The sequence below is a fragment of the Eutrigla gurnardus genome (genome assembly GCF_963514095.1).
Source record: "Eutrigla gurnardus genome assembly, chromosome: 14".
NCBI classification, from domain to species: domain Eukaryota; kingdom Metazoa; phylum Chordata; class Actinopteri; order Perciformes; family Triglidae; genus Eutrigla; species Eutrigla gurnardus.
The window spans coordinates 20872046-20884073 of record NC_139937.1 but is presented as its reverse complement, the minus strand read 5'-3'; positions in this window follow the sequence as shown (position 1 = coordinate 20884073).

The window sequence follows — 12028 nt, the reverse complement described above, 5'->3', positions numbered from 1 at the left end:
TTAGATTTTGTCATACATACTTTACATTTTAGACGACTGTGCGTATTAGAAATAGAAGCCACGAGACGGCTTTTGTTTTATAGATAGAATTATATATTCACAATATATTGCTATGATCGAATAACTGTTATGATTTTATGTTTATTTTTCTGACGTGGTTGCATAGTGCCTATATGGGGTTTGCGTACCTGCCGACCAATCGGACGGCTGCTGAACCAGAGGACGACTGTGATGTCACTGTACATTCCAAACAAGCAAACAAAACGGAAACGTGTGTGTTATTTAAATGTCTGTTTGAAGTCATCGGAATGGGAATTATTTTTAAAGAGTGCAGTTTTTTTTTCTCCTGTTTTTGATGAGTGTTAAATAAAGATCAGCTCAAGGTCCGGTTCAGATCCAGGGTCAGTTTAAAGTCGGGCTGAAACGATCTATCTATCGGGACAAAACGTTGATTGAACGTTGTCATATTATTGGTCGCTACCAGCTGATGTCAGCACGCGTCATATTTTGTTTTCCCGGGAAGAAAAAGATTTTACCATGAAGTATATGGCCACTGTAGGATAAAAAGAGCCGAGAGAGGGGGTCAATATTCAGAGAAAAAAAGTCCTTTATAGAGACTTTATAAACTCTCAAATTTGCGAGTTTATAAAGTGGCACATTTTTGAGTTTATTACGATGCTAACAACCGGCATCTATGCTAGCTAACTTCCCATGAATGTACGTATTAATGTTTCTATTGAATCCATCACAACGTGTGACAACGCCTCGTTTAGTGGCAAATTTGCGAGTTTCTAAAGTCACAAATTTGTGAAAAATTAATGCGTACATTCATGGAAAATTAGCTAGCATCCTATTAAACTCGCAAATTTGAGTTTTTGAATTTTTGTGAATATTGCCCCCTCTCTTGGCTCCGTTTTGTTCCCTACAGTGGCCCGGATACACTGCCGCTTTGTTTTTATTTTTTTTTTAAGCATATTTTCTCAGATCGTGATCTAAAAGGGTTAAAATGAAAAGATATTTTTCCTTTCACCCCGACATTAAAGTCTTGGAGAGCTCGATGTTCGGGGTTTAAAGCAAGTTTCTTCCAGGGTTTATCAGTCTATAGTTTAAAAAGGCACAACGTGGCATAACGTAGGAATCATCAGTCAAAACCCGACTTCCTCTCCTCCTCCGATGTGCTCATCGAGGCCGAAGTCGGGTTTTTTAAAAACAGGTTACATAAATCTAGAAAACTGTGGTGCAAGTTTCAGAGTTTATATTTTATACAGAGGTTTATTTCAGCAATCCGTGTGACGACACAACGTACGCGTTTGTCAGTTTTTAGCTTTCAGGAAGAGAATCGCATCACAGGATTAGTTTAAAGGACAAACGCAGCGTTTATACCGTTAGAATCACACACACAGATTTTATTTAGAAAACCCACCTCTCTGTTGGATTATCTCCTTTTCAGGCCAGTGAAATGATTGTCATCGTCCCCGGTGACGTCCTGACTGTAGTTTATGAGGGAGGAGCTTCGTAGGCGATGGTGATGAATGTATTTGTGTGTTTTCTATGGTTCGTCCATAAACCCGTCAAGTGCTTGTTCTAGTTGGTACTCGAGGTGGAACCCGCTTTTCCTTTTTGAAGGAGGATACGAGGACATTGACACTGAGGAGCATCGTTTATCCTGGGAGATGTACTCTTCTTCTTCTTCTTCTTCTTCTTCTTTTCTTCCGATTAGTAGTCGAGTCCAAGTTCAGTTTGATGTATTTTTGGAGAAAATTACGTTTGTACGTGTATACTCGCGCCGACACCTAATATGTAACATGAATAATAAAAAGAAAAAGTTTCGCCTCACGCAGAATGTTTTATTTATTTATCTGTATGTCTGCCTGTCTATCTTGAGACAGGTCTTGAAGGAAAACAAAAAAACAAAATAAAAAAAAACAGGATTTGATCCCACAACCTTCAGGTCACAAGGTCGTTTCTCTATCTGCTGATCCACCAGGATGATAAAGAGACCAGTGTCTCTCACAGGAGACATTCAGACGTCATTGGTGTGAACTTTGTTTCTGCATGAACGCGTTTCAGACGACGACGTTTCAGACGACGACGTTTCAGACGACGATGTTTCAGACGACGACGTTTCGGTCTGAAGTCCGTCGACTTTGTTTCTCTGCAGGTTGACGAAGGTGAAGTTTCTGCAGCTTTTGTCTGATCTTCTTCCTTTATCTGCTTCTCTTCAGCGCCGTCAGAGACGGTCCAGTGGTGAGGTCGGTGCCCTGCCAGCGTGAGGGCCAAGGTTCGATTCCCAGGACAGGAGGTACAACACTGGAGTGTGTGTCTGTTGAGCTCTGGGGGTTCAATTCAAAGGGTTCAAACATTGCGATTGCGAAAAACCGTCCTTTCGTCGTCAATTTCAACTTGCGAATTTCTCGAATTTCAACTTGCGAATTTCAATTTCCACATTTCCGAATTTCATCATCCAACATCGAGGAGGAAGCAGAAAACACGTAAGTCCATGTGAGCCCTGGGGGTCGAGCTAGCTAGCTTAGCAAGCCAGCTAGCTCGGCGGGCACTTTTTCTTTTTTTTGGACTTGATATGTAAAATTTACAAAATAACATTATTTAGCCAAACTCATCCATATTAGTTAACACTTGAGGTTTATATCTATCTATATGAATGGATCGGTGTATCCATTGAGCTATCAAGGAGATTCAATGCTAAGGTCCCAAAAAAGTTGTGTTTATGAATAAATGAATGATATGAATCTGCTCTGGATGAGTTTAACGTGATCAGACGTGACATCATCAGTAGCTGCTGACGTGCCTCACAGCGACGTCACAAAGTCACTTCAGACTGATCCTGGTTCAGTTCCTCATGGGGCTCGTTCAAGACAGATTTTTCACAATAAGAGACCTTTTTATGAGACGGTCCTCTGAGGGGTGAGGGAAGGAAAACCCCAAAATAAAAAAAACAAAGTAGGGTTTTGATCCCACAACCTTCAGGTTACGAGGTCTTCTCTCAACCAGCTGAGCCACCAGGACAAAGAAAAGAATGTGCCCGCCGTGCTAGCTGGTTTGCTTACCTAGCTAGTTAGCACATGGACTTATGTGTTCTTTGCTTCCACCTCGACGTTGGATGATGAAATTAAAAAATGCAGAAGTTGAAATTCAGGAAATTTGCAGGTTGAATTTGGAAAAAAATAGAAGAAAAAAAAGCTGGATTTGACCCCACAACCTTAAGGTTACAAGGTTGTTTCTCTACCAGCTGATCCACCAGGACAATGAAGAAACTAATGTCAGTCAGTCAGTCAGTCAGTCAGTCAGTCAGTCAGTCAGTCAGTCAGTCAGTCAGTCAGTCAGTCAGTCAGTCAGTCAGTCAGTCAGTCAGTCAGTCAGTCAGTCAGTCTGTCTGTCTGTCTGTCTGTCTGTCTGTCTGTCTATATATCTGCCTGTCTATCTTGAGACAGGTCTTGAAGGAAAATGCAAAATAACAAAATAAAAAAGTAGTATTTGATCCCACAACCTTCAGGTCACAAGGTTGTTTCTCTACCAGCTGATCCACCAGGATGATGAAGAGACCCGTGTCTCTCACAGGAGACAGTCAGACGTCATCGGTGTGAACTTTGTTTTTGCGTGAACGCGTTTCAGACGACGACGTTTCAGACGACGACGTTTCGGTCTGAAGTCCGTCAACTTTGTTTCTCTGCAGGTTGGCGAAGGTGAAGTTTCTGCAGCTTTTATCTGATCTTCTTCCTTTATCTGCTTCTCTTCAGTGCCGTCAGAGACGGTCCAGTGGTGAGGTCGGTGCCCTGCCAGCGTGAGGGCCAAGGTTCGATTCCCGGGACAGGACCGGAGGTAGTGTGTGTGTGTGTGTGTGTGTGTGTGTGTGTGTGTGTGTGTGTGTGTGTGTGTGTGTGTGTGTGTGTGTGTGTGTGTGTGTGTGTGTGTGTGTGTGTGTGTGTGTGTGTGTGTGTGTGTGTGTGTGTGTGTGTGTGTGTGTGTCAGTCAAATGTTTCAAACATTGCGATTGCGAAAAACCGTCTGTTTGTCGTCAATTTCAACTTGCGAATTTCAATTTCCACATCTCCGAATTTCATCATCCAACATCGAGGAGGAAGCAGAAAACACGTAAGTCCATGTGAGCCCTGGGGGTCGGGCTAGCTAGCTTAGCAAGCCAGCTAGCTCGACGGGCACTTTTTTTTTTTTTGGACTTGATATGTAAAATGTACAAAATAACCTTATTTAGCCAAACTCATCTATATTAGTTAACACTTGAGGTTTATTCTATATGAATGGATCGGTGTAAAAGAGAGTTTAAACAGTTTATCTCCACAGTTTAAGTTTGTTTTTTTAAACCTTTAATTTCTTCTGTGTGTTATTTGGAGCTGATCTCCCCCCAGAGTTAATTTATGGATCATCTGAATGATGTCAGAGAATAACGGAGAGTCTCGGGGTGGAACAACTTTAACAAGCTGCATTAGAAGAAACAGAACAGGACGTTTCATTCAGAACATCATCAACATTTTGATGAATTCAAACAGACAGTGAATTTGACCCAAAATGCCTTTTATAGAGAAACAACATGTTATTGTCACTTGTTTTATTTAAAGACCTCAGCCAGGATCAAACCAGTGACATCACAGCAACATGACCCCCGCTGTATCCATTGAGCTATCAAGGATATTCAATGCTGAGCCCCCCAAAAAGTTGTGTTTATGAATAACTGAATGGTATGAATCTGCTCTGGATGAGTTTAAAGTGATCAGACGTGACATCATCAGTAGCTGCTGACGCGCCTCACAGCGACGTCACAAAGTCACTTCAGACTGATCCTGGTTCAGTTCCTCATGGGGGTCGTTCAAGACAGATTTTTCACAATAAGAGACCTTTTTATGAGACGGTCCTCTGAGGGGTGAGGGAAGGAAAACCCCAAAATGAAAAAAACAAAGTAGGGTTTTGATCCCACAAGTTTCAGGTTACGAGGTCTTCTCTCAACCAGCTGAGCCACCAGGACAATGAATGTGCCCGCTGTGCTAGCTGCCTTGCTTACCTAGCTAGTTAGCGCATGGACTTATTTGTTCTTTGCTTCCACCTCAACGTTGGATGATGAAATTAAAAAATTGCGGAAGTTGAAATTCAGGAAATTTGCAGGTTGAATTAAAAAAAAAATAGAAAAAAAGCTGGATTTGACCCCACAACCTTTAGGTTACAAGGTTGTTTCTCTACCAGCTGATCCACCAGGACAATGAAGAGACTAATGTCAGTCAGTCAGTCAGTCAGTCAGTCAGTCAGTCAGTCAGTCAGTCAGTCAGTCAGTCAGTCAGTCAGTCTGTCTGTCTGTCTGTCTGTCTGTCTGTCTGTCTGTCTGTCTGTCTGTCTGTCTGTCTGTCAGTCAGTCAGTCAGTCGGTCAGTCTGTATGTCTGTCTATATATCTGCCTGTCTATCTTGACAGGTCTTGAAGGAGAATGCAAAATAACAAAATAAAAAAAGCTGGATTTGACCCCACAACCTTTAGGTTACAAGGTTGTTTCTCTACCAGCTGATCCACCAGGACAACGAAGAGACTAATGTCTGTCTGTCTATCTGTCTATCTGTCTGTCAGTTAGTCTGTAAGTCTGTCTGTCAGTCAGTCAGTCTGTATGTCTGTCTGTCTGCCTGTCTATCTTGACAGGTCTTGAAGGAAAATGCAAAATAACAAAATAAAAAAAGTAGGATTTGATCCTACAACCTTCAGGTCACAAGGTCATTTCTCTACCAGCTGATCCACCAGGATGATGAAGAGACCAGCGTCTCTCACAGGAGACAGTCAGACGTCATCGGTGTGAACTTTGTTTCTGCGTGAACGTGTTTCTGCGTGAACGTGTTTCAGACGACGACGTTTCAGACGACAACGTTTCAATTTGAAGTCCGTCAACTTTGTTTCTCTGCAGGTTGACGAAGGTAAAGTTTCTGCAGCTTCTGTCTGATCTTCTTCCTTTATCTGCTTCTCTTCAGCGCCGTCAGAGACGGTCCAGTGGTGAGGTCGGTACCCTGCCAGCGGGAGGGCCAAGGTTCAATTCCCGGGACAGGACTTGAGGTACAACACTGGAGTGTGTGTGTGTGTGTCTGTTGAGCTCTGGGGGTTCATTTCAAAGGTTTCAAACATTGCGATTGCGAAAAACTGTCCGTTCGTCGTCAATTTCAACTTGCGAATTTCTCGAATTTCAACTTGCGAATCTCAATTTCCACATCTCCGAATTTCATCATCCATCATCAAGGAGGAAGCAGAAAACACGTAAGTCCATGTGAGCCCTGGGGGTCGAGCTAGCTAGCTTAGCAAGCCAGCTAGCTCGACGGGCACTTTTTTTTGGATTTGATATGTAAAATGTACAAAATAGCATTATTAAGCCAAACTCATCTATATTAATTAACACTTGAGGTTTATTCTATATGAATGGATCGGTGTAAAAGATAGTTTAAACAGTTTATCTCCACCGTTTAAGTTTGTTTTTTTAAACCTTTAATTTCTTCTGTGTGTTATTTGGAGCTGATCTCCCCCCAGAGTTAATTTATGGATCATCTGAATGATGTCAGAGAATAACGGAGAGTCTCGGGGTGGAACAACTTTAACAAGCTGCATTAGAAGAAACAGAACAGGACGTTTCATTCAGAACATCATTAACATTTTGATGAATTCAAACAGACAGTGAATTTGACCCAAAATGCCTTTTATAGAGAAACAACATGCAATTGTCACTTGTTTTATTTAAAGACCTGAGCCAGGATCAAACCAGTGACATCACAGCAACATGACCCCCGCTGTATCCATTGAGCTATCAAGGAGATTCAATGCTGAGCCCCCCAAAAAGTTGTGTTTATGAATAACTGAATGATTATTCAGCCCCCTCCCACTTTGCTAGGGCCCTATTTATCGATTTTACCTCTGCCTTTAACAGCATGCAGATTCACATCCTGCTGCAGAGACTTATCGATATAGGAGTAAACGGTGGTATTATCCACCTTGTTAGGGACTTCCTCTCTGACCGTCCTCAACAGGTCCTGGTTAATAATACTCGGTCCGACATCATTGTGCTTAGGAGTCCCGCAGGGGACTATTTTATCCCCATTACTTTTTTCCATATACACAAACGAATTCCAATTAGATCTGGAAAAGTCTCGTTTGTTTAAGTATGCGGATGATATGGCCCTGGTTGCCTTATTAAAGAAGGGGGACATAGTCGGAGAGGAAGTATATAGAGCACATGTGTCATCTCTCCAGAAGTGGTGCGACGAAAGTTCCATAGAGATCAATGTAACAAAAACACAGGAACTTGTTTTTCATGAAAAGGACCCTATGCAGCCCCTTATAATTAGGGGACAAATTGTAGAGGTAGTAGACAAGTTCAAATATCTAGGTACATATATTGATTGTAACCTAAATTTCAGTGAAAACACAGACTATATTTTTAAAACCTGTAACCAACGTCTACATCTATTGCGCAAGCTCAACTCCTTTAGAGTGAGTAAGCACATTATGGAAACAGTTTATAAGAACCTGATAGAGGGCATTCTAACTTTTAACATGGCAATGTGGTATGGTAATCTAAACATTAAAGGAAGAAGCAAGCTGCAGAGAATAGTAAACCTTGCCTCAAAAATCATAGGGACAAGACAGAAACAATTAAGTTGTATGTATGAGGAAGTGCTTAGGAAAAAAGCTGTCAAAATAGCAAACGATCCCTCTCATCCACTCAATAGGGAGTTTGAACTTCTTCCCTCTGGTAGACGTTACAAAGTGCCACGGGCAAATCGTACCATTTTTAAAAATTCCTTTATTCCTAATGCAATTGGGGCACTGAACACCATGCCCCGTTGATGTGTTGTAATTGAACTGCCACTGCTGTCCTGCTTTTTGCCCTGAAGATGTCTGTGTGTAAGTGTTGTTGTTGTTGTTGTTGTTGTTGTTGTCCTGCTTGTTGTTTTTATGAGACCAAAAACAAATTTCCACACCGTGGACAATAAATGAAACTAACTAACTAACATGATATGAATCTGCTCTGGATGAGTTTAAAGTGATCAGACGTGACATCATCAGTAGCTGCTGACGCGCCTCACAGCGACGTCACAAAGTCACTTCAGACTGATCCTGGTTCAGTTCCTCATGGGGGTCCTTCAAGACAGGTTTTTCACAATAAGAGACCTTTTTATGAGACGGTCCTCTGAGTGCTGAGCGAAGGAAAACCCCAAAATAAAAAACGCAAAGTAGGGTTTTGATCCCACAACTTTCAAGTTACAAGGTTTTCTCTCTCAAATTTCAAAATTGCGGAAGTTGAAATTCAGGAAATTTGCAGGTTGAATTTAGAAAAAAATAGAAAAAAAAGCTGGATTTGACCCCACAACCTTTAGGTTACAAGGTTGTTTCTCTACCAGCTGATCCACCAGGACAACGAAGAGATGTCTGTCTGTCTATCAGTCAGTCAGTCAGTCAGTCAGTCAGTCAGTCAGTCAGTCAGTCAGTCAGTCAGTCAGTCTGTATGTCTGTCTATATATCTGCCTGTCTATCTTGAGACAGGTCTTGAAAGAAAATGCAAATAACAAAATAAAAAAGTAGGATTTGATCCCACAACCTTCAGGTCACAAGGTTGTTTCTCTACCAGCTGATCCACCAGGATGATGAAGAGACCCGTGTCTCTCACAGGAGACAGTCAGACGTCATCGGTGTGAACTTTGTTTCTGCGTGAACGTGTTTCAGACGGCGACGTTTCAGACGGCGACGTTTCAATTTGAAGTCCGTCAACTTTGTTTCTCTGCAGGTTGACGAAGGTGAAGTTTCTGCAGCTTTTGTCTGATCTTCTTCCTTTATCTGCATCTCTTCAGTGCCGTCAGAGACGGTCCAGTGGTGAGGTCGGTGCCCTGCCAGCGGGAGGGCCAAGGTTCGATTCCCGGGACAGGACCTGAGGTACAACACTGGAGTGTGTGTGTGTGTGTGTGTGTGTGTGTCTGTTGAGCTCTGGGGGTTCATTTCAAAGGTTTCAAACATTGCGATTGCGAAAAACAGTCCGTTCGTCGTCAATTTCAACTTGCGAATTTCTCGAATTTCAACTTGCGAATCTCAATTTCCACATCTCTGAATTTCATCATCCAACATCGAGGAGGAAGCAGAAAACACGTAAGTCCATGTGAGCCCTGGGGGTCGAGCTAGCTAGCTTAGCAAGCCAGCTAGCTCGACGGGCACTTTTTCTTTTTTTTGCACTTGATATGTAAAATGTACAAAATAACATTATTTAGCCAAACTCATCTATATTAGTTAACACTTGAGGTTTATTCTATATGAATGGATCGGTGTAAAAGAGAGTTTAAACAGTTTATCTCCACAGTTTAAGTTTGTTTTTTAAACCTTTAATTTCTTCTGTGTGTTATTTGGAGTTAATTTATGGATCATCTGAATGATGTCAGAGAATAACGGAGAGTCTCGGGGTGGAACAACTTTAAAAAGCTGCATTAGAAGAAACAGAACAGGAGGTTTCATTCAGAACATCATCAACATTTTGATGAATTCAAACAGACAAACAGTGTTTATGAATAACTGAATGATATGGATCTGCTCTGGATGAGTTTAAAGTGATCAGACGTGACATCATCAGTAGCTGTTGACGCGCCTCACAGTGACGTCAGACTGATCCTGGTTCAGTTCCTCATGGGGGTCGTTCAAGACAGGTTTTTCACAATAAGAGACCTTTTTATGAGACGGTCCTCTGAGTGCTGAGGAAAGGAAAACCTCAAAATAAAGTAGGGTTTGGATCCCTGCATGATATGAGGTTTTATAAGAGAAATATTCCCATAAAATCAGACAAAACTGTATTAAAGCAGCTTTCAGTTTAAGGAGGTCGTGTGTTCCCAGGTCATCATTAACCACCATTAAAAATGCTGATTTCAACGGCTAATAATGCACATCTGTACTTCATAATTATATTCATCAAATCTGGGAAACAGGTGAGCTTAGTTTCCTTTTTTCTGTTTCTTTCCTGTCACTGATCAACAGCAGGCGGGAATCAAACCGTGCAGGTGAGAACGAGTCCGATGGGGAAGATAAATTACATCACGGCCAAAACGTGTCCTGCAGGAAAGATTTACTTCTTTTGTCTGGCACATAATTTACAACTGCTGCCAACCGGAGAGACAGATGTTTACTTTGTGTGTGTGTGCCGATGTGTGTGTGTGTGTTGTGTGTGTGTGTGTGTGTGTGTGTGTGTGTGTGTGTGTGTGTGTGTGTGTGTGTGCCAGTTACAATGAGTTTTCATGATGAATGGAAAATGCTAAGTACTGACTCCCAAAGATGAACGTCACATCCCTGTGAGGGTCCCTCGGCATGTGTTTTTTTTATTATTTCCACGAAGCTGAAGCGACTACAGCTGATGTCTCAGATTCAGCAGCTGTTGAGTCAAACTGTTGAAAGTGAGTAAAGGTTTGGTCATCATGTGTCCGATGTCTGAAGGAATCACAATGAGAAACATGTCAGGTGCAAATGATAAAAAAAAAATTGTTGTTCAAAAAGTTGGAATTTTATTGAGCACGCCTCAGTTTCAGGCTCTGTGTTTTGTGCTGGAGACTTTTATAATACAGTACAGAGCCATTGTTAGTGTTATGAGCATTTTATCATTTTGTTTTGTGTCCTTTAATTTATGTTATGATGCAGACATGATATCCCAGTAAGGATCTGTCTTTGCTTCTAATAATACAATCAAATAATAATAATAACAATTAGAATTATTATATTATTATCGTAACAATAACTAATAACCATAACAATAACAATAATACTTATTATAATAAGTATAATAATAATAATCGTAGTAAGAATCTGTCTTTGCCCCAATAAATTAAATATAATAATAATAATAATAATAATAATAATAATAATAATAATAATAATAATAATAATAATAACATAATAACAACTGATATAATAATAGTTATATAATAATAATAATAATAATAATAATAATAATAATAATAATTATTATTATTATTATTATTATTATTATTATATAATACTTCATCGGTTTTATATAGCGCTTTTCCAGTTGTTCAAAGACGCTTTACAAAAGCAACTAAACAATAAAAAAAGCAAGCAAACAAAAGAATAAATTAAATGTGTTTCCATCATTTTAGCTTCCGGTTAAGAAAAAAGAGTCTGGATTGAATTGGACTCGAGGGCTTCAGTTTTCACTTGTAGCTGCGGGGGTTTGACCACTAGATGGCGGTAACGCCTCAACGTTTTAAAGCCCGTGCTGCCTTCAGCTGCCTCTCTGTTTTGGTGCGCAGAAGAAGTGACGATACCGGTCGACCACTTGTTTTAAATGTTTTCCTTTTTGGTTGAACCGCCAAATAGTAGCCGTCCATTTTGGCTCTGTTTGTTTATTTTGGGGGGTTTAAGTCACCATGAACACGAGGGGGGTGTGTCCGGGGAGGGAACAGCCGGGAGACAACATCCTGTCACATGTAAGTACGTGTTAACTAGCTAAAAGTTAGACACACTTAGCTAAAGTTGTGTATGTATTAGCTTGTAAGTGATGTTTATAACAGCAGCAGATTCAGCTTCAATACTTGTAAATTGTTGGATTAAAAACACAAATTAATAGTTTGCTGACAGTTTTCTTAGATATTTCAGTTAGTCATAACCTTTAAACTCAACATAAACGTCTTTAGCGTTAGCGCTTCCACTTTACAACCAGAAGTTTTTAAGCTAATAACGTTCCAGTGTTGAGTTCTCATTTTCCCCACGCCACGTAAAGGCAGCATACTACGGTTGACACGGGCGCCATTTTGGCTCCACAGCTTCTTCTCGCCTTCTTTTTTTTAATGCAGTTCCAGTGTTTTTGGTCATGTGCATCGCGAAAATCCAGTGTAGCATGATTATTTTTTTTTTTGAAACAGAAGAAGTGCACCATGGGGATTGTAGTCAAGTATATAAGAGAACTTCGGGATTCACTATCAGCTCTTGAACCTGGCAGCCGCTTCCTCATTAATTAGCTTGTTTCAACAGGTTTTTTTTTATTTTTC